This window comes from Fukomys damarensis, unplaced genomic scaffold, assembly GCF_012274545.1.
Source record: "Fukomys damarensis isolate Sample0158 unplaced genomic scaffold, DMR_v1.0_HiC HiC_scaffold_16, whole genome shotgun sequence".
NCBI lineage: Eukaryota > Metazoa > Chordata > Mammalia > Rodentia > Bathyergidae > Fukomys > Fukomys damarensis.
In genome coordinates this window covers 68,895,094-68,919,468 of record NW_022900928.1, presented here as the reverse complement: position 1 = coordinate 68,919,468, position 24,375 = coordinate 68,895,094, and the positions used below count along the sequence as shown (strand labels likewise).

The window sequence follows — 24,375 nt, the reverse complement described above, 5'->3', positions numbered from 1 at the left end:
GGAAACTAACCAGAAATATTAATAGTGATTGTCATAGCTTGGTAATGAGGTATTTTCTCCTGTATCTCTTCGTATTCTTCAAAAATTGTATAGTGAACATATATTAGAAAAAATTTTATTAAAATTATTAACATCCCAAATATTTTGAAACACATCTTATTGCAACTTGGCAAAGCAAATGTCACCTTTTTGCAAGAACCTTTCATCAATTGCAATCTTCTTATCTATGCATTCTTCTTTCCTCTGAGGGCTGAAATTTGTATTTTAACTTGGAGAACGAGATGAGGGGGAAAGAATAACTCACAAAACTACTAGTAATCTGGAGGCTGAATATTCTCCAAGCAAGCAGATCTCTTTGGGGGAAGTAAGGAATAATTGTACTGAATGAAGAGGCGAGCTGAGGTCAGCATTAAATAGATGTGTTGCTTTTCTCAGAGTTGGCTGAAAAGATCAAGTGACTTCCTCTACTGAGAAGTTACAATTCGATGATTAACAGAATTTCCTCACAGCTTTGCAGGCTTCAATTCTTATTCTCCCAAGTGCTGGCCTCATTGCTCTCTCTCCTCTCCAGGGAGCAACTGTCAGAATTGCATTTCCCAGGGAGAAATGGCGGAGTTGCAATTCACTGGTGAGGCTTGATATTAAGGGTGGGGGCTGGGGAGGGACTGGAGACAGAAGAGGGAAAGGAGAAGCATCCGAAAAGGAGAAGAGTCACAGCTGCAGCTCCAAAGGTTTTATAATTTTGTTGATATTCCTTTTACTGTTTGAAAATCCCCCATCCCTCAGTGATCATTAGATTCTGTAGCTATTCTGAAATCATATGGGAAAAGGTATGTAACTTTTTTCATTAAACATGCTCTAATTTCAAAGCATTTCTGCATTAAACTCATTGTTTAAATGTAGTAACCATCTAATCCTACATGCTTTTGCACACTATCCTGCTCTTGGTGTATGAGGTCTTATTTATTTGGTTCTTCTTTGTGTAGTTTTGTATTATAATCTACCTCCCTACCTATTGTAACCCACCTTAAATACTCTTTTGAGATGCACTATGGTATAAATTCATTCATTATGTTTTTTCTAGGGTAAGGTAAAAAGGATAAACTGCTATAACAAGTGTGTCCCTTTCTTTATTACATATACTTCCAATGTCAACAGTCTAGGCTGACGGCTAAGGAGGAGACTGTGCCTCATGAATCCCTGAACTTTTACTTATTTATTTACAAGATCTCACTAAATATTCCAGGCTGATAAACTCATGATTCTTCTGCCTCAGTCTCCCAAGTAGCTGTGATGATAGGCCTGCATTTCTGTTTCCAGCTTGAATTCCTTCTTTCTGTGTGTGTGCGGAGCATCCCATTTTGTTGGCAGGTCATCTAGTAGGGTTAGGTCACTGCATGGCTCACTGTGTTCTGTGCATATGTCTACAATTCATTTGGTGGGAAGGAGAGACAGAGGAAATCCAGAGGAAGCTGCTTATCTTTTCTTTTCTTATATTTCAGAGCAGCTTTAGATTCACAGCAAAATTGAGCAGAAAGTATAGCAAGAGGTTACATATCCCCTAAACTTTTCCATATACAACCTTCCTCACCAGCAACACCTCACATTCATGGGATGATTTTTATAATCAGTGAAACTATGTGGACATATCGTTCCTCTCTGAAGTTCATAATTCATACTTGGCTTCACTCTAAATAGCTGGATATTCAATGGGTCTTACAGATGCATGACGTGTATGTACATAGTATTTTACCGAACCATTTCACTGCCCCCAAAACGCTCTGTGCTCTGCCTGTTTGTCCCCGTCACCCCGCAACCCTTAGTGAGTATGGATCTTCTGGTGAGCGAAGTTGTGTATGGGAAAGACCACCCCATGGCTCATTTCCATACAGAGGAGGAGGAGCTTCCCTATCAGTTCCTGCTCTCTCCCTCTCTCTCTCCCTCAACTGCTTATAGTGCAGAGGGAGGAGTGAATTCTGATTAGTAACTCTGGGGAAAATAACCTGAGTGTGCGACTTCAGCTTTCTTCCTTTCCTGGTGGGAGCCAGCTACTGACATAAACCATGCTTTTGCCTGGTTCTGTGATTCACACTGAAGAAGTACTTTGTCTACAGAGGGAAGCATTTTCTACAACATTGCTTTAATGCGTGATTAAAGGGGTATATTGATCTTTCATGTGAGGTCCTGCTTATTAATCATTTCAGCACTCTGTTAGGGAAGAAAGGTGCAATACAGGGGACTTTCAAGAATTCCACCATAAGGGGAATATAAAGGGCGAAGTGGGGAGGGCAGAAAGTGTGGTTTGACAGATTTAGAAGAGCTAGGTCAAGGAAAGCCTTAATCTTAAAAGCAGTATAGAAGATCCTTTTGAATTTAGTAATAAATTGGAAAGTGACCCACTCAGAATTGCATCCTGCACTGGTTCAGATATGGTTTGAGTGTGTACCCACAGAGTTCATATGTTGGCTTGGTCCTTAGTATAGCAATGTGGGATGTGCTGGAACCTTTTAATGATGGGCTTGGTGAGAGGTCCTTAGGTCCCTGATGGAGCTACCTGCCGAAGGGATTAAAGTGATTCTAGTGAAACTCCTGAGTTCTCATGAGAGTAAGTTGTTACAAGAGTGACAGTGCTCCAGGTTCTTGTTTTGGTGACTTGGTCTCTTTCTCCTGTGGGAACTCTTGTCACTACACTATCTGCTGTTGCCCTCACTATTGGCCAGACCAAAGGTGCTGCCCAATCTTGGATTTACAGCTTCCAAAAGTATGATCTAAGTAGACATCTTCCTCTTCTTTCTTTTTTAAAAAGAAATTTGTATATTTATTTATCCATCCTGTGCTGCTGAGGATTAAACCCAGGACCTTACATACACTAGGCAAGTGCTTACCAGTGAGTTAAACCTTAGCAACACCACTTTGCTTTACAAAATCAGCCTGATATTTTATTTTAGTAACAGAATACAGACTAATACACTTTCTCTGCCAACAGTGTAAAGCATGTATAGAGAGGGAAGAAGAGGGATATAAATGAGACCAGAGCAAGGAGACCAACCTAAAAGCAACTGAAGTAGATTAGACCAGGAAGCTAAGAGCTGAGCTCATTCAGAGGAGAAAACAGAAGATAACTCAATCAGGAATATGGTCAGGAAATAATAGAAATAGGGTTTAATGACCAATTGTAGTGGGGTAAATTAGAAAGAATACTCTGTTTTGTGTTGTTTTTTTACTTGTTTTCTGACTTTGGTAACAGAGGGAATTATAATGGCTGATACAGAGAGAGGAAGGAAAGGAAAATGATCCAAACATGGGGATGTGAGGCAATGGTGTGTTTAGTTTGGACAGTATTCGCTTCCGTGTGCAATTTCCAGAGAAGAAGTCTAGCAGATTATAAATTGGGCAAGTCTGAAATCAGGCAGCAATGTTGGTTTCAGAGATTTAGATACGAGAGTCATCAGCATGGGGAGATGAGCATTACAGTTGTAACATGTGCTGGAAAGTGTCCAAAAACAAATCAATGGACCAAAAAAGAAACCCTTAGGAAACTTTTAGGTGGCTGGTGTCTGTGTGCTTCCACAACATCCTGACATCTCTGGAGCCTGGAGTGGATATGTTCCTACAACATCCCTGAGTCCACCACTTTGGCCAGAAGTTTTGTTCTGCCCAACCCAGTTAAGGAGACTGAATCCATACAGAGGTTGGAAAGAAGGTGAACAAGCCAATTGCCAGAGATCAGTAGGGCCAGTTCTTTCCATGGTGTACTTTGCCAGCAACCAGTGGAAGGTGACCTCCAAAAACCTTATTTTAATTGTAAATGAGTAGACATTAAGTACTGAGAAAAGATTTGATGAGAGAAGGTCCTTTTGGTTAGGGCTGACAAGTTCACGGTTCTTAGAAAAAATCCTATTTGAATCTAAGCTACAGTCATCAAAAAGACAGCCATGGCTAAAAGTCAATATGAAATTTAAGAAAAGGAAAACTTCAGGAAGAAAAGAATTATTGTGACCCTGTAAATGGTCCTCTGGATTAATGCCATTGAGATTGCTCCATGTTTGCTGTGACTGCAGAGTACTAATTAATAAGTAAAAATAAAATCCTGATTTCCAAGGGGGGAAAAAGAATTGAGGAAATAAAGACTGCAACTGAAGGTGCTATTTTAAATATTCTTGGCTGAGAAGTACAGGAGAAGTCAACAGACTTGCACATTAACAGGTAAATCTTGATGTATTTATAGTCTGAGGGCAATGAACTAAAAGAAAGCAAGAGAATAAATTTATAGAAGAAAGAGGATTATAGATGGAGCGAAGTTCCAAGGGTGAAAGTCGATAATGAGTAAAAAGCTGAGATGGAAGGTGGGATGGGATTCTATATGTGTCAGAGTGAACTAGGAAAGCATCTTGAACAGAAAAGATACCTTCTTCCTTGGAATCCTTAAATGAGGGAAATGAGATAGGGATTTCTTGGTTGCTGATGGAGGTGCAAGAATTTCAGGCTAATGGTCTCAGTTTTCTTGATGAGAGACAGGGCAAGGCCACGTGCTGAGAGACAACTGGGCTGGATGGGAAGGTTTGGCATGAACACTGAGAGGAACAGAAGAGCAGGTGCCAACTAAAAAGTGATTTAGAGAAGAGAGGGAGACCAAATAATCTTGCAGACTAGGAGACAGTGGAAAGAGCAAGGAATTGTACAGTATTCTATGAAATACTAACAGTGGCAGTGGTGCTTGAGAGCAAAGGGAAGGGAAATATATTTCAGTTAGTTCCAAAGTGGTAACTAACTCTTGGGCATTTTAGGTCAGTTTTCATAGTTGCATTGTGATGCGTGTTACTATTTCACTCTTTTGTAGATAGACAAAGTGAAACTCACAAAAATGGTGACTTGGTTCAGACAAGCAGCAAAGGCAGAACTTAAAACTAGATATATAGACTCCAGGCTTCACATAGATATTGAGTGATATTTAAAGAATTGCTGATCTAAAGTAAGGAATAAAAATATGTACCTTGGGTTGATTTTTCCAGGAGTGGCCACGAATCTTCTCCTTTCTCTTCTACTTGTGACCATAATCACAGTGAAATCAGTGGCATGCCAGCATGATGTTGCCCTCAAGGTGAGCCTTGGCTTTCTAAGATTTAATCTACCACACAGCCTTCCTAGGTCTACACACACCCCATGCTCAGTCGCAGCTCCATACCTCTGTACCTGCTGCCTTTCTTCCTGGAATATCCCCTCTTGATCATCCCATGGCCAACTCCTACATCTTTCATATCCCCCTAGCAACCTTTTTCCTGAGGGCAGAGCTAAGTGCCCTAGTTTGTGCTTCTACTCATACCTTGGGCTCATCCTTCATTCTGTCACATTAGAATTTTTGCCTACACATGTTTCCCTCACTAGAACAGAAGTTCCTCACAGGTAAGCACTGTACCTTATGTGTTTTGTGTCTCCATACAAAGTGCTCAGAACAGTGCTTGGTGTAAATATGGGTTAGTAACCTGCAAATACAGGAAATATAACTGCCCCTTTGGGTGTATCTTAGTGGAAACCAGCCACAAGCATCAATTAAGTTGCCACACAATTAGTCTCATTGTTCTTTGGCTGAAATAATAAGATGTGGCAGAAACATTGAGATGCAGATAAGTAGGAAAATATTTCTTCCTTTCCCTGAGACTTGTCTTCCTTTTCATCTTCAAGTGTATAGTATTTTAATACATCCAGAAATTAACTACATTCTTCTACTGTACTACTACTACTTTTCTGGTCCAGGCCAACAACCTTTCTTGTATAGATTATTACAGCAGCCCTCTAACTGATTTCCCTGCATTCCCCTTCCTAGAATACAGCTTATTCCCCATACCTAGATCATGCATCACAGTGACTCTGATACAGTGTAAGACCATGTTCCTTCTCTGCTCCATCACTTGCAGTGGCTCCCATATCATTCCATGAGAAACCCAAAGTCCTTTCAAATCTTTCCAGTGCTCTGCACCATCTTGCCCTTGTTAACTCTAACTCCACCTCTTCTCAGCTCCGTGGGCATCTCCACCATTCTAAACCCACACCCACCTCAGAAGTATGCATCATATCCCTTGCCTGGAATTCTCCCCCAGCCAGCTCCATTATTACTCTTTTCTCCCCTCCCACTCTTTGTTCAGGCATCTCCTTCTTGGCAAGGCAGCCCTGATACCTTATGAAACATTGCCACATCTTACTCCTTCCCTTCTTATTACCTATCCATTTTTCTGCTTTATTTTCTTTTCAGTGCTCGATGTTAGCTAGAATATCACATGTTTTACGCATCTATCTTGTCTATTTTATGCCTGTCATAGGAGGGCAATGATTGAGATCCCTTGCTCATTTCTGTATCCTTCATACCCAGAACAATGTGTGGCTCAGTGTAGGCACTCAATGAGAATTTATTGACTGAGTTGTGATTGAAAGCTACTTCTTATTCCTGGTTAAAATGCAGGGCTCCAAAATTGCTCTTTGTTTAATTAGCGTATGTTCCTTTCAAAAGGACAGAATTTTTACACTTCATGTCTATTGATCAATGCAAAGTGATGGCCCTCAGAGCTTACTGCATCTATACTGTGAGTTGTCTACTCCCTTTGTGCCTGATCATCTCAGACTTCCCACACTGCAGTGTTTCCCTTCTCACTCCCTCTACTCCCTCATTTAACCTTGCCTCAGGAAAACCTCATCACTCCTGGAGAAATTCTTCTTTACCATTGCATCTGCTGATTTAATCTTCACTTTTTAATCAGCTCTAAGGAGGTGGGGGTGGAAGTGGAAAATGTACTCAAACCATCATACATCATTTTATGGAAGAAAGGGCCTGACATTTTCATTGGCAAATCAATCCTGCAGCTCTGAGACTGGAAAAGATCTAAGTATCCATCGTCATACCTACCTTCTCGAATTTTTTGCAAAAGCCATTGTAGTGCCTTAGTGGAAAATATAAAATTATTGTTAAAGCATTTGTAGTACCACAGGGCATGGAATTGGAGTATAAGTGAACAACCCTGGAGACACGTAGGCAGGAGGTGGACTCTAAGGTCAGGCCAGCTTGAGGATGAATTTTGTATTGATCACTAAGCTAACTGAGTGACCTTGTGAAAATTAGTGTTAAAGGAAAAAAAACATAAAACAAGAAGAAAAATTTAAAAAGAAGTCCTAGGGTATTTATAAGTGCATATATACAAACAAGAACATAATGGCTGGGTAGACCAGGCGTGGTGGCACATACCTGTAATTCTAGCACTCGGGAGGCAGAGGTGGGAGGATTGCTGTGAATTCGAGACCAGCCTGGGCTGCACGGTGAGTTCCAGGTCAGTCTCAACTACATAGTGAGACCCTGTCTCAAAAAACCAAAAAAGAAAAAGAAAATAAGGGCTGGGGATATAGCTATAGCTCACTGGTGCCATCTCCTGCCTTTGCAAGCACAAGGTACTGAGTACGATCCCTGGTACCAAAAAATGAAAGAAAGAAAATAATAAATGTTTATACTCAATATGCATAAGTAAACAAATATACGCTGGCATGGTGGCACATGTCTATAGTCCCGGCTACTTGGGAGGCAGAAGAATTGCACATTTGAGTCAAGGCTGGGCAACTTAGTGAGGTCCTATCTCAAAATAAAAATAAAAAGGGCTGAAAATGACAATAATAATATTTGCTAACACTTAATAGGCATTGTCTATATCATATACATCAGGCAATCAGAAGAGCCCTGCATGTATCAACTCATTAACAGTAAGTGATTACTGCTTTCACTCAAGGTTATAACTTTTGTCATGTTTTATTTATTTATTTATTTATTTATTTATTTATTTATTTATTTATTTATTTATTCATGGTACCAGGGATTGAAATCAAGTCCTTGCACTTGCAAGGCAGGCCACCGAACCACTGAGCTAAATCCCCGGCCCCCTTATCATGTTTTAAAGGCCTAGGAGGGACATGATAAATAGCTTTTCCCTCCTGATAGAGCCATTATTTTGTTATTAAAGCCAGTGAGGTACATCACTAAGTCAGTTTGAATAGTTGATGTTAACTCTGCTAAGGAGAGAACAACAGGTAAGGAGGAAGAGACCAAATAGGAATCGTGGAGGTCAGTCAGTAAGAGGAGGCAGCCTGTTACCCTCAAGCACCTTCTTACAAGCTCTGGACACTGAAGTTCATTCTCAGGCCTTGCACAGAGTCTGCCTTTTACCACAGCACATGTGATGATTAGGATAGGGGAGGGAGGGCAAAAAGGGGACATAGAGTATTTGGGGCAGTGTTGCTAACATTTTGTTATTTGTAAGTACACAACTCTCCAAAAGTATAGGTGGGAGGTAGAGAAAGATGCAATTTTAATCTGAAAAACACAATGAAACACAAACAAAAACCACAACAGATCAAATTGACCTAGCCAAGTAAGAGGCTTGATTGGAATGGAGCAATGAATTTGATGATGTTGGCAGTTAGCTTTCCATTACTGTAACAAATACTTAAGATAATCAACTTGAAGTGAGGAAAGGTTTGTTTTTGCTCACAGTTTCAGAGGTTCTAGTCCACAGTCAAGAGGACCCATTGCTTCTGATCCTTGTGATGAGACAGAATATCATTGTGAGGAACCTGTTGTGGAACACATTGCTCACCTAAGGGCCAGTTGGCAGCAAAGAAAGAGGATGAAGACACAGAGAGTACCACAGTCCCCTTCAAGGGCATACACCTAACAACCTCACTTTTTCCCACTAAACCCACCTCTCAAGGGCGTTGGACAGGCTGGGGACCAAGCCTTTAATACATAGACCTTCCGGGGACATTTAACTTAACCAAAACAACAGTGTTGTCAAAGTTTTTTTTAAAAAAGTTTCATTTACATTTTTTTTGACTACAAGGAATGTATAATTGTTACTTCCAGGAACACTAAAGAAAATGTATCAAGAGGTAATTTTGGAGACTATGACTATTGCAATTTATTATAAAGAAACAAAAACTATATATTAGAGATGCCTCTAGCTGCTGAATATATAGAGGATTCCTAACATAAAGATATCTGAGGTATCGCAGTTTTCTATACTGAAAGGAGGTGATGAGCCAATTACAAAGAATAGGGCAAATTACTCGAATTGGTACCAAACCTACACTTCAGTTTGAATCAATAACACATCAATATCTAAATTGTTGAACAGGTACATTCTTTCTAAGAGCACTTTTGGAGGAGCTCCTTGTATTCTGGGAGACAGCAGGAGAAGGAAGATCACATTTCTTAGGCAGTGCCTCTTATTCTCAAACTCTCTACCATCTCTTCCTCTTTTATTCATTCAGCTCCCAGATCCGTATCCAGGACTTTCCAGCCTTAAACCCTCCCACTTTATGCAGTGATTTCTCCCTCCCTCTTCCTTTAGTTGTTACCTACTCATCCTCACAGTCTGGATTAAATACCGCCCATTAAGAGAGGTTGTTCTGAACCACTCTCTCCAAAGGAGGGTGCCCCACCATGGCCTAACTCACAGTGTGCTGATTGTTTTGTAGAGCATCTATGTATTTGTTTTTCTGTTAATTTGTTCTCCCTATGAGACTGTAAGGTAGCCTAAGCTAAGCTGGTCTAAGCTACCCTCAGCTAGTCTAGGCTAAACTAGGCAGAAGCCATGGCTGTCTCATTTCTCATGATGGCATCTGCATCTAGCACAGAGACTGAGACCAAGTAGAAACTTAATAAATATCAGATTGTTACGTTTGGTCCAAAGCTGCCTCTGAACATACTTCACGTTCGCTTTAGAGGTTTCTCCCTTCATAATGGACTCTAACCTAATTTTGTGTGTAAAGATTGGAATCTACTCCTTTAACAAGTAGCTAATTGTTCAAATCATGTTCAAATAAGGCAGACAGTAGCTGTAACCAATAACCCTGTCTCTGTACAGTACGTCACTTCCTTTTTTCTGCCAATAAATAAAAACTAGCTCATGAGGTGGATGGAGCAGGGCATTTTGAACCATGTTTTGGTTCAAATAGTCCCCCAATTCTAGAAGCACAAATAAAACCAATTAAGTTCTGCAAAACTAGATTTGTTATGATTTTTCTCCTTATGGTTCAACTAAGAGTGAAATTTTTTCTTTTAATGTGACACACTTACCAAAAAATACAAACAACACCCAGAATACTAGTACTTTTTCAGCTATGTATAAATCTGTGTAGGAGGTTCCCACAATTTCTTTAGCTGAAGATGGGTATCATTTGACCTTAGGTTATTCAAAACCCAGAATAAGATTGTCAAAATATATTAACTCAAATAAATACAGTTTGATTTAAGGTTCACTTCTGTTTGGGTAGTTGGGGTGGGGGGGTCTTAACATTTAAAAGAGAAATGGAAAAACAAAAGAGAAATGGAAATGCCTTTCACAGGGGTCTCTTACTATGAACAAAGGCAGTATCTAACACAGCATATGGGCAAATAGTCATAGTTCCTGTCCTTATACAACCATGCAAGGTAAAACATCAAATCTCAGACTCTTATTAACAGCTGGATTGAGAATCCATTGTCTCCCTGGCCCTGAGATAATGCAACAATAATGCTCAGCACTATTCTCATTTTACTAATGACGAAAATGAGGATGTAGAAATTTATTAACTTTCCCAAGTCTTCCAACTTAGCCAGTGGTGAGAAGCATGATCAAATGCCAGGTCTGCCTAATGCCCAGACTCACACAATTAGCCCTCATTCCAAACAAACAGCCTAACTGGGAGTATTGTCTGAGGCCGCACCGTGTGGACCCAGGAAGGGACATCCCAGGAAAGAAGTAAAGAAAGCAGATGGCTGCCAGGGGATTGTCTTCCCTTAGAACACACTATTAAACATATCCTATGAAGCACTGGCTTCCCTGACTTTGACCAAGCAAGAACGAGTTTGACATTTATGAGCAGTTAAATAAATGAAAGTCGAGAAGAACGAGATGGTAGCAATGGGCAAGACTGATGAGATCCTCTCAGAAAGAATAGCGTCAGCTAGATTTTCACCAGAGAATGAGGAAGCGGGAAGGAAGTGTATGAGTACGGCTTCCTTAGTGGTCACTTCCGCCTTCCCAGCGGTATCCGATATCAGTTGTACAGCCTTTGGCTTCAAATGCAGCCGAGACAGGTGGGAAGAATGGTCTGAGTATTCCAGGCCTATACTGGCCGGCCAGAATTGGCCTTTGAGATTCAAGGTATCCCCAAGCGAGGGAACTAGGGAAGTGAACTTCAGGAAAAGCAGACATTTGTTTCCCATGGTAAACAACTTGCTCCCATATGATATGGGGGCATGGGTGAAATCAGTCACTGTTGGCACCTCCCTGGGAATAGAACTCGTGTGACGAGGGCCTCCGTAACTGCTGTATCAAATCTGAAGTCTCGGAAATGGATTGAGAATTACCACAAAAAGTGAAGCCAAAACAAAGGGACGTGAGGAAACTTGCAGAGTTGATGGATATATCTGTTAACCATTATTTTGATCATGGTTTCATAAGTGTGTATATAAGTCCAAAGTCATTAAAATGAACACCCGAAATATGTGAAATTTTGTATATCAGTCATTTTATATCAAAGCAGTTTTAAAATAAACAAATGCATGAAATCGAATACAGTGTTTTGAAGGGGGCCGGGTATGTACCCATAGTCTCAGCTTTTTCAGAGGCTGAGGCAGGAGGACCACTTGAGCCCAGGAATTTGAGATGAGCCTGGGCAACAGAGCAACATAGGGAAACCCTGGCTCCACTAAACAAAACAAAACACCAAAGAAAGTTGTAGGTATAGCTCAGTGGCAGAGTGCATACTTAGTATGCTGAAGGTCCTAGGTTCAAACCTGTTCTGTTCAAATAGAAGGAAGAGGGAGGGAGGGAGGGAGGAAAAAAGAAAAGGATGGAGGGAGAGAAACCTGAGAGAGCTTTTGCATGCTTGTATACTATGACTTTTTAGTTAATTCCTAACTTTGCTGAAGGGGACAATTTTTGTCCCCTTTTATTAGTATATGTTTGCAATACAGAACAATGATAGTCATTTTGAGAAATTCATATATCTTGATCATTTTTGATCCCTTTGTCCTCCTCCTCCCCCTGATCCATCTTCCCGATCTACATCTGTCTTCTTGTTTCCTACTATCCTTCCTTCATTTTAGTCATTTAAAAAATTTTAGGTTTCTCATGTAAGGAAAATCATGCAATATTTGAAGAGGACAACTGTCTTGGTTACTTTCCTTGTTGCTGAGACAAAATACCCAACACTTAAGTTTAAGGGAAGAAAGATTTATTTAGCTCACAGTTTGTAGAGGTTTCAATCCATAGTTGGCTGGCTCCAAGGCAGGGAGACATGGAACAGGGGTACTACAAAGGAGAAACAGGCAGAAGACAGAAAAGTAAGCAAGGAACCTGTGTAGCTTTTTTCTGCTCCTTTTGTAGTCTATCGAGGCTATCCAGCTTAGGGAAATGCCAAACCAGTGGACTGATTAACCCACCCTTAACTTAACCCACAAACTCTTAATCCTAGCAGCCTTAATCCAAGCATTGCACCATGAATCATCAATCATACACTCTAGTTTCAGCCATTTCTGAGAAAAGACCCACCATAACTGCATGAGGCCTTGGGGGGGGGATATCCAGACACAAGCCATAACAACAACTAATAAGGAAAATTTTGCAAAGAAGATACCCAGGGTACTGAGATCTGAAGAAATGTTACTTGATTACTTGAGGAAATTTTCTGTAGAATCTTGAGTGGCACATTCCCATTTTCCTGTCTTCATTCTTGGGTTAGAAAGAAAACTGTAGGCTGAGTGATAATACAGAATTTTGGTACCTGCTGTGAAGGAGTCCTCCCAAAGCCTGATAGGTCCTTTTCCAGAGAACAAGGCTTCTTCCTTTCAGTATTACAGAAAGGACTTGAGCTTCAGTGAGGAAGATTAACTTTACGGTTCTGATTACTGGATTCTGTATAACAACGCTGAGACGAGGGGATGTGCTCGTTCTCCTGTGCCTTCCTCTCCTCTGTGATGGGTTCCATATGCATATGAGCATGATTTATTTATCCTGTTAAATTTCTTCAAACGTCATTAATTCTATTTGGGTATAACCCTATTGGACCATGCATGCTGTGATATTTAGTATGTATGTAAAGTGGATGTCAGGAAAAGCAATTGCTTACTGCCAGGATTAAATACAAGTATCTAATTAAGTTTGGGTTATTGTGTTAATTATCGTCTAGATCTATAAAGTTCATTAAGCTATCTGATTTTAATATAATCCTACTGCAATTAGTGGTTATGTATGTATCCAATCTGGATATATATGGTGAATTGTTTCTATTCACTTACCCATTAGATTTGATCGTAAAATGTTTATTAGAGTAAGAGGTACAGTTTTACTTTAAATTCATATCTTCAGAGCACCCACCATCAATTCTTACAGGTAGAACTTGTACAGTCAGTGTTTTCCTTTCAGACCTTGTACTAGCCATGAATTCCATTTGCCTACATTTGTTTTTAAAAATACAAAATTTTAGGAACTTTCTATTCCTTTCTCAACTTCATAAATGCTATTTAAAAACTTCCCCTTGACAGGGAATTTAAGCTTGAATGAATATAACATGTTCAAGTAACACTGAATATGTTTAAAAGGTGCTCCTTGTACCTTTTACCCCCACAGAAGAAAATGCTCTCAAGCCCTTGCCACTAAGCCTCCAAGCACCCATTCTTCCTCCCTACCTCAACGGAGAGCAGACCAAGCTTCCTTCTGTGCAAACCACTGCTCTACTGGGCTTTGAGCCTCAGCCCATCCAGCCTTCTCTCAACCTGTACCTGTACCACCTCCACCTCTCCTCAGTCTCTCTCTCTGTATTTAAGTAGCCTATGCATTTCTCATGTTTATAAACCACGACCCATCTTTATCCAATCCCTTAATGGCTTTCTCTCTCCCACACTTAATGGGTCCTTCTGAAGAACCTTCCCTTCTCTTTCCAACCAGCCATTGCATGTGTTCATGGCCATCAGGCTTCTGCTCCTGCCCTTCCACGGAAATGCCTTTACCACACTCACCCATGACCTCCCTGGGTTAAACACTGAGGCTCCTTGGTTCTTAGTGTGCTTGGGTTTTGGCAGAAATTTGTCACTATTTGCATCTCTCCGCTTTTAGAAGCACGCTCTTACTTTGGTTCCTGCAAAGCAGCATTCTCTTGGTCGATCTAGCTGCTCTAGCTCCTTCTTGATTTCTTCATCAGTTCCTCTTCCTCTGGTTAACCTTTGCAGATGCTTTAAAATTCCATCCTTGGCCCTATTCCTACTCAGCCTGTATTCTCTGAGCCATCTCCTCCGAGCTTTTATTCACATATATACCCTGCTAATTCCCAAATCTATATCCCTCCCACTCACACACCAGTGAGGAGCTATTTCTCATACACAATTGTAATCCCGTCACCTCACTGAACTCTCTTTAGTGCCTTCTCCCTGCAATTAAAACAAAACCAACTTATTTCCAGGTCCAAGGAGCTCTCCAGAATTCAGACATGGAGATCTCTTTCTAGTTTTCTAGAACTTTACATTCCTACCCTCAGACCTCTTCTGGTATCTTGGATGCCCATGCTTCTTTGGCTCTGAACTGTCCTTCATCCAGGTCTTTTTACTTGAAACTCTCCTCTGTTGGCCCTCCTGCTGACACCTTTAGACCCCTGGTTAAATGTCACATCCTTTGGGGAGACCTGACTCCAGGCTGCTAGGTCCAGCTGACATGGCCTCATAGCACATTTCATATTGTTATGGTTTATATCTAAAATGTCCTCCAAAGCCTCATGTGCTCCTAGGTAGGGATTTTGGAAGGGACTAGATCATGTGATAACTGGATTAGTCCACTGATTGGCTTTAGCATAGTTCTACGTGTGGACAGATGGATTTACTGAAGACAGAAGAGCCACTCTATGTGTGAGTGGCACCAACCACAGGTTTGTAGTCTAAATGACACAAAAAGGGAAAAGAGGGGCTCACTGCTGATGCTTTTTTCTGCCACTCCTGCCATGGACTGTTTCTTTTCCATGCTACCCTTCCTTGGAATTAGCCAACTATAGATTGAAACTTCTACAAACTGTGAGCTAAAACTAAACCTTTCCTCCTTTAACTTGTGGGCCTTGGATATATTGTCCTGGCAATAAGGAATAACTAAGATTATCAACATATCCACTATACTTTTTAAAATATCACTCACTGATTTACCCCGCTTCCTCCCCCAATGCCTGATATGCTGCAGCTAATCAAAATTATTTGTTGAATGAAACTATTTGCCTAAATGACAATGACATTATTGTTCACACATTCATATTTGAGAATTTTTACTTCCAGGATGTGTCCCTATGTGTTTCCCATATGCTAATGAACTGCTGCTTCCAAACAAACCTGCTCATTCATAGCAATTAGGTTATTTTATAAAATCATGGGGAAAGAGGCTACAACTCCCAAAGATAGCTATGTTGCACTCCTGCTATAAGAAACTGGGTGTGAGTCTAATTGAAAAGGTGTCTACCATCTGATTCAAACAACTTATGGCTATTTTTTCCCCCTCAGGCCTGCTGGGAAGTTTGCGCATGTACTCTAAAACCTTATTTGAGTATTATGATTAATAGGATCATGAAAACATTTTCCTTTTAACATCTAAAGATATTTATTTACTATATTCCTAAGCATGGTTTCATTGACTCTTAGACCTAGGTACTTTTAAAGGGGGTAAAAAAGGAGGGTAGGGAGGAAGTTGAGTGATAGAATGCTTGCCTCGCAAAAAACCCAACAAAACTACAACATAATTATAATTTCTAATGGAAAGTCAGATAAGTATGCAGATATTTTAACTTCATAGAAAAAGTTCCAGGAATGTACTAGCTTCATAGAATTGAGAACAATCTTTTCACATGCTTCCTGTGGGTGAGACACGAGGAATGGGAAATGAATAGGTCTTCCTGCAGGTTGTAGAAATGTTGCATCTTTTTAGACCTTGTCCTATTCATTCTTAATTCTGCCATTTGAAAAAATCCTTGACTGGTGTTTTCTCCTTCTGTATTTGAACCAAAAATACTGGCAAATCTCAACCTCAAATAAACACATTTTACAAGAATCAGACAAAACAGAATCAAAAGAAAACTATTATTCAATTATTAGAATGGAATGACTGATGTCTTGTATCACCGAGTCTGATATTTTGTCCCATAAGGAACATGTGTATACATGTACATATTGGACTTTATTTGAAATGTGTTGTTTTGTGGGCTTTGTTTTTTCTGCTTTTGTTGAGCCTGAAAGAAATGACCAGAGATGGAACAGTGGAGCTTTAACCGCTGTTAAATGGAACAAGCAGGGAGCATGCATCACCACCAGGCTGATTTAGGAGCATGGTTTTCTAAAGACAAGAAAGGGAGTAAATGACCTTTCTGGATCCCTCCAGTCTGAAGATTTTATGATTCCATGCACGTCTTCTGTCTAGACATAAAATGTGGATGCTTTTGCTTTTATAGCTATACCATGGGGAAAAGTATAACTGCTCCACCTACAGGCTAATTATAGAAATTGCTCATCGTTAAGCAGGAAAACATACAAACCACACACAAGGGAGAAAAACCCCACTGGAAAAAATACAATTTCAGAGGGAATAACAGAGAATATTCACTCCAAGAATCTACATTTACTTTTATTCTAGCCTTTCTGACTGTAACTTTAATATCTGTGGCTTGCACAGTTCTCAGTAATTACTCATTCATATATTTAATGTCTCATAGGGAAGCCCATCCCATGAGGAGACAGAAAAGGTGGCTCTTCTTTTGACCTGGAAAGGTAAGCTGATCCATAGCAGGTTACAAATGGTGGAAAAATTCTCTACTTCAGAGATGGCCCCAACCTGGCAATGCAATCTACAGATATTATACCTCAAGGTCTTCCTCCCCTTACTCACAGGTTCTTTACTTACTCTTCTATGTCCCAGATGACTGGAACACATCACATCCCTTCTGACTTCCTCAGCTTTGTCTTTATAAATGGCTCTCATTTCCATAACTTCCCAGATTTTATCAGGCTCAGGTCCTGTCAGTTTCCATGTCTTTTCTCAAACATACCAAAGACTTGTCCTGGATGTTTCTCTCACAGATCTCAACAGGTCTCTACTGACGTGACCTCCTCAGAGAGGGCTTCCTCAGTCACCATATTGAACATATTGAACAGCAACTCAACAACATTGAGTTCTTCCTTCTTTATTTCTTAAATATATATGATAGACCTTTAATTATCTTGAGATGTAATATGCAGACTAAGAACAAAGGTCTCCTCAGCCCACTGGGCCTTAAGTTTTTTGTTTGACCCTACCTGAGATAGAGTTAAGACTGAATTATGGGAGCTAAGGATTTAGCTCAGCGGTTCTACCACCTACCTTGCAAGTTCAAGGTCCCGAGTTGAATCTCTTGTACAAAAAAAAAAAAAAAAAAAAAAGACTGACATTGAGAAAAAGGAAGAGAGGGAAAGGAAGGGAAAGAACACCTTCATAACACTTTGAGTCCTCATTCTCAGTCCTAACCAAGTTGTGCAGTTGGGCCCAGTGTAGAACTTCCTCATCAACAAGCACCCATTTTCTAATTCCTACTCAAGAGGCTGGATGCTGGGCATGCCCAAAGGAGTGGAAACTTTCCAGCCAGCTCCTAACCCAAAAGGCTGATAAATTTCTTAATTTCCTGCAGGATGGTACTGAACAATAGAATCTTTTCAGGATTATCAACAACCAGTCTGTAAATGATTTAAGGATTACTTTTTCACAACTCCAATGGTGCAAAAAATTTACAATTGTAATTGCCTTGCATAATTTCATTCACATAGTGGCTCTAGAGAGGATTTGAACAGTTAGTCTGGGCATGTTTTGTCCTCTTGACCTTCTCACAGAGCTACCATTCCAGTTTACAAACTCATTATGTCACACTGAGTAATGCACCTTATCTCTTCAGACTTGTTTCATCTTCTGCGAATAAAAAGTGGATCTCATGATCCCTAATGTCCTAGATAGATCTACCACTTTGTGATTAAGACAGTCACTCACACTTATGTGTGAATCCTGGAGGCTCAAATGCAGAAAAAGAGACTAAGAGGTGAACAGAATTTGAAGACCCCCATTCCCTGAGAGGAGTTGAGGAGTTGGATAGCTGATTTAGAATGAATAATAACAACAACAATTTCATAGGCTGAGAAGTAAAGCAGATCTGAGGTTAAGTCCAAGTTCAAAGCTTCATTTTGCCATAAACTTGCTCTGTGACTTTGGATAAATTACCAACAGTGCCAGTCTCCAATTTATTCATCTTTAAAGTACAAAATTTGCCCCCTCCATTTTTGGGGAAGATTAACTGACACAATTCATACGAAGGGATCTGTACAATATATAACAAAAAACAGGGATTTAAAAATGGTAGCTATCTGCAATACAGTAGATGCTTAATTCCCAAATATAAGCTTGGAACCAGTATTTGACTCCATATCAATTTTATGCCATATCTCTTTCTGCTAAAAAGTGCTGCCTCGAAATGCTTATCTACTGTACATTCGTCTCTGCTACTGACAAATAAGTGTTTAAGGTCCTTAGTTTCATAGAAGTGTGTCTGTTATTTCCTATATTATGTTTAGAGTCCCAATCCTTCCCAATCAATGTCATAACTTTATTTTTATTATATTATTTTATTAGTACACTTTTGCAGTATATAATGTTCACATTCACTTAGGGCATACGTATATATATTTCACACATCTTAATTCTTTTACATCCATTTCCCTTCCCGTCCCCCACCCCCCCATCTCTAGACATATAATGATTACATTCATTGTAGGTAGGTGGGTACACTGTACAACATATGCCCAATTCTTTCTACATCCCCCTCCCCTCCCCTGACTCCCCATCTCTTGCTCCGGTTCCCATTAATTATAAAATCAATAAGGATGCTCTGTACAACTTAACTTTGAGATAGATCTCTAAATCTCAGCCTTAGAACTATAGGAGATAAGATTTTATTTTAGGTCATAGGCAGCCAAGATAGAAGAAATAAAAACTAGGTAGAAAGGAAATTGAGATTTTAAAATTAAGAAAAACTACAGCTTTAAGACACATATGTTACTCAAGGCATTTTCCCTTCTAGGAAACTCACTAAAAAGTTTTTTTCTAAAGTAGTTTTTACAATAAGCCTGTAAGTCAGAGTTCTTAACCTGTCCTTTTCACCTACAAATTGTACTTCCTCCATTCCCAGGAAGCAACAATATTTGTGGGCAGCTTATCTCTACTTCGAATACAAGTAGATGACTTGCAGAGTAACCTGACAGTGAGAACACATATCCTGATTACTTACCTTGAAGACGTGCCCTTAAACATACCCTAATCTGTTTTGTAACAAGACTCATTTCTTGGAGCACCCACACTCCACTCTTCAGTGCATCCAATAAAACCTCGTATGTCTCTAACATGTCTTGAAAATTCTTTGTCTGCAACTAGAGTGAGTGAATCTGCAAACTTGTTTTAAAAGGGTGGGATAGGTTCCTTATTTCAGCTTTAGTGACAGTATAATTTTTGTGGTTCTTCAATCGGACCCTGAACTGGGAATTGAAACTCATCATTTTCTTTGCTCCCATTTCTCAATACATATATGAGTAACTAATCAATGCCATCACAGCCACTATTTCCACTAGTGTTCTGTGCCAAAAGTAAAATAAAATACTTGTTCCTCCAAAGTCTTGCCTTTTTTTTTCTTTTCTTTTCTAGTGATTGAACTCAGGACCTTGTACTTGCAAGGCAGGGGTGTTGCCACTGAGCTACATCCTCAGCCCCCAAAATCTGAAGTCCAGTGCCATTTTTTTTTAAAGACAGGGTCTCACTTGTGTAGTTCAGGCTGGCCTTGAACTCACTATGTACCCAGGCTAAACTCCTCACAATCCTCCAGCCTTACCCTCTCAAATGCTAGGATTACAGACGTGTGCCACCAGCCCAGACCCAAAGTCTTCCCTTCTACAGGTAATTAGTACTGATATATATAGGTGAACTTTAACAGTTTTGCTACCGCATTCCATAAACTTCCAACATCCTCTTTACCGCTGCAAACAAGGTCATCAATGACTTTAAATCCAAGCATATGAGAGAACCAATTGCAGATAATACAGGGCCAATTCTGAGAAACCATCCTTAAGCTTCTGATCTCCAGAGTCACTATCAATGCCAAGCTCTGTTTCAGCAGACAAGTGAGGATTCAATCATAGGCAGTTGGGAAAGCTCCCTAACAGTCTATGTGAAGTGACTGTTTCTGTGTCTGGTGTTGGAATGTGAAGACAGAGCCAAAAGGAGAGATGAATGTGAGGTGGGGGAAGCAAGGAAAAACTAGAATTTGAGAGGTTCAATTCATTGTGATAAAATAGTGCCTGTCATCCTCTCATCTCTGAACCTCATCTTTTTTTTTGTAAACCTCAACTTTGAGGCAAGACTGCCCTGCACTGGGGGCTGCTACCCTTTGTCACAGTCTAGATCTAAAATGTCCCCCCAAAGTCTCACGTACTTGGAAAGTGACTGAATCACGGGGGCCTATACTTATTAATGGACTCAATGACTGATGAGTTTAGTAGCTAAACATGCAGCTAGGAGGTCAGGCCTGGTTGGAGGTGGGCCATCGAAGACATGGCCTGGCAGAGTGTACATTTGTCCCAGGCTCCTCTTCTCCCTGCTTCCTGGCTGCCATGGATTGAGCAGCTTTCCTCGGCCTGGAAGTCAGCCATCCATAGACTGAATCCACTGGGAAGTGGGAACCAAATAAATCTCTCCTCTTTTAAATTGTGGGTCTTGTGCATTTTGTCCTAGCAATGGGAAAGTAACTAATATCCCTTCTATCATGGAGTTAAACAAAGTCAGGCCCAGAATGTGGAGAAGTAGGCAGATCAGATGAGTGATAAGTGACCAATCAGGTGATAAGTGACAGTGAACTGGAAGTGTTTTATGCACTGTTCCATCTTCCCAAAGCCAGCAGCTGCTCCATTTACTGTTTCTAAATAACACACAAAACAACTTGTGTAACCTTGCTCACCTAGAACTAGAAAGCAAAGACATTGTGGAAGCTACAGCTCTGGCTCAGGTAACACAAATCCACACCATTGGTAAAAGGACGAATCCCACTGAAATAAAGTACTTTGAGCTTAATAATAATGAAAATACAATGTATCAAAATTTGTAGGCTATAGTTACAGGAGTCCTTACAAGCAACTTTTTTCTTTATGAAGTTTATTGGTATATTTTAGTATACAATAGTTATATTCATCATTGGGATCTTGCACCTTTACATGACTTATGTTGGTTCTTATTTTTCCCCATTCCCCAGTCCATCCCTTCAGCTCCTCCACCCTTCCCTGTTTACAAAGACATTGCTTTTATGGTTTTTTTTTTTCACATTTTATTTTTAAACTTTCCCTTACCCATCCAACTTCCTCTTTTAGACTTTTCTTCCTATTACACAACATCAATTATACATTTTGATCCTTATCTACACTTTTACTTTTTCAGAGAAACTATTCAGTATTTACACATGTGACTTACTAATTTCTCTTAAGAGTATGGCCTCAATGTGCATCCACTTAGCTATCTCTCTAGTTTCTTTATGGCTAAGTAGTACTCCATTTTATATAAAAAACAAAAACAAAACACCACATCTTCTTTAGCCAGTCTCCAGTTGATGGGCAATTCGGCTATTTCCAAATTTTAGCTGTTACAAACTGTGCCACTATAAACATGGGGGAGCATATAACTCTGTGGTATGATTCTTTTAATTCTTTTGGGAAGATACCCAGCTGGGGAATAGCTACGTCAAATGGGGCCTCTAACCCTACTTGTTTAAGGTATCTCCACATTGATTTTCACAGTGGTTTCACCAGTCCACACTCCCACCAAAAATGAAGAAAGGTTCCTATCTCCCCACAACCCCATCAGCATATTATTGATTTGACAGCAGCCATTCTTACTGGGATGAAATGGAATCTCAGTCTCTTGAATGACTAGTAATGTTGAACATTTTTTCATATGATTATTTGCTGCTTTTACTTGTTTATCTGAGAAATGTCTGTTCATTTCAGATGCCCATTTTTGAATCAGGTCTTTATATTTGGGGGGGGTCTGATTCGAGTTCTTTATATATTCTAGATAGTAGACCTTTAATGAACAGCTGGTAAAAACTTTTTCCCATATTGTGGGTTGTCTCTTAGCTCTGCTTGTGATTTCTCTGGCAGCGCAATTCCTAACAAGGAACTTTGTGGCTCTAAGAGTTTATAAAGGGAAAAATTAAATCAATAATCCAAGCAATGAAACTGAAGAAAATAAGAGAAAAATCAAACAGGCCCCAAGGTGGTGTCTTAGTACATTTGTGCTTATATAGCAAAATACCTGAAAACTGGATAACGTATAAACAATGGGCTTACTTCTCACTTACAGAAGTGAGGGCCTGATCTCTACTTCCAAAGTGGTGCCTTGAATGCTTTATCCTCTAGCAGGGATGAATGCTGTGTCCTCACAGGGTAGATGGGATGGAAAAGGATGGGGAGCAACTGTCTGAAGTCTTTCATAAAAGTGGCATTAATCTCACCTTTAGAGGGTAACCTGAATTACCTCCAAAGTCTTAATATCATCAAATTGGTGATTGTTTCAAATATGAATTTGGGAGGAGGGGTACACAGCAATTAGTTCTTTTAAATTATCAATAAAACCAATATACTCTCAGAATGATCAAGAAACAGAGAAAACAGCTAATAGTGGGGGGTGGGGAGAGAGAGAGCAGGGAGGAAAAGTAAAGAAAAAAATGCAAGTTATATCAATGTTATTAAAAAGGAAATACCACTATGGGTGCCACAGGCATTAAAATGTTAATGAACAGGGAATGTTCAAATTATTTTATGGCACCGAATTTTACAACTTACTGGTACCAGGAATCAAACACAGGACCTTGTGCTTTCGAGGCAGGCATGGTGCCACTGAACTAAATCCCCCGCAAGTTTTACAATTTAAGCAGCATTTTGGAGGTGGGGGTACTGGGGATCGAACTCAGGTCCTTGCGCTTGTGAGGCAGGCGGCAGAACCACTGAGCCAAATCCCTGGCCCCTCAGTTTTACAATTTAAATGAATATATTTCTTGAAAAAGATTCAAACTACAAAGTGGAAATAAAAATATGGAGTCCGATCTATTAAACATTAAATTCATTATCAAAAACCTTCTCACAGAGAAAATGCCAGGCTTGCATTGAGGTAAGCAGCAACTTCCTAGGTGTGACATACAATGCAGTAATTATACAAGACAAAAGTTGGTAACTTGGTCTTAATCAAAATTAAACATTTTCCTGTAGTGTATCATTAAGGAAATGAAAATGCAAGCCAAACTGGAGTATATGTAATGTGTGTATGATGAAAAATTTATCTCAATTTATAAAGAATTCTTATAATGCAATAATGCAAAAAGCCACCCTCTAACCACAGTACTAGGGGCTGAACACAGGGTCTTCATCATGTCTGATATATCTATCTCCCAACCTTTTTATTTTTTATGTCAAGGTCTAAATCACTAAATTGTCTAGCCAGGGGTCGAATTTGCAACCCTCCTGCCTCAGCCTCCCAGAGTGCTGAGAAAACACATTTTTTAAAAAAGGCCCCAAAACTTGAACAGATAATTCCCCAAAAGATATTAGAAGCAAAAAAAAACAAAACTAAAACAACAACAACAAAAAAAAAACATGAGAAGAGGTGCTCAACATTATTTAAAGGAAAATGCAAATAAGCCACAATGGAACACTACTTTACATCCACTAAAAAGGCTTAAAAATAAAGACTGACAAAACTAATGGTGAGGATATGGAAAAAATGGAATTGTCATGACTGGTGGTAGAACTATAAAAGAGTGCAGTTACTTTGGTAATGTTTAAATTTCTTGTAAAATTAAAAATCCATCTTCCGTATAACTCTACAAATTCTAATATGTATTTACCAAAGATAAATGAAAACATAAATCTACAAAATGACACAAATGTTCATAGCAGCTTTATTTACAGTAATCCATACTGGAAATAACCCAAATAACTATCAACCAATGGATTAACAAATAGCAGTACAGTTCAGTGGAATATTATCCAGTAATACACAGGGACAGACTACAGATTTATGCAACAGCATGACTCTCAAAATGTGTTAAGCTAAGGACTGGGGATTTAGCTTGGTGGTGCTGCCTGCTTCTCAAGCACAAGGTCCTGAGTTCAATCCCTGGTATCCCCGCTCCAAAAAATGTTAGGCTAAAGAGACCAAACAAGAGAACATACTATCTGATTCAATTTAAATGAAATTCTAAAACAGGCAAAATTAACCTCAG

The 24,375-nt window shown here is 39.7% G+C and overlaps 1 long non-coding RNA gene across 1 annotated transcript; it reads left to right on the top strand.

The window, feature by feature from the left end:
- Positions 1-565: 565 nt before the first annotated feature.
- On the top strand, positions 566-19,322 carry LOC104865637. Its single transcript, XR_781228.3, has 4 exons — positions 566-628; positions 5,013-5,101; positions 16,756-16,810; positions 19,249-19,322. It is a non-coding gene; the product is annotated as an uncharacterized LOC104865637 (long non-coding RNA).
- The last annotated feature ends 5,053 nt before the right edge of the window (positions 19,323-24,375 follow it).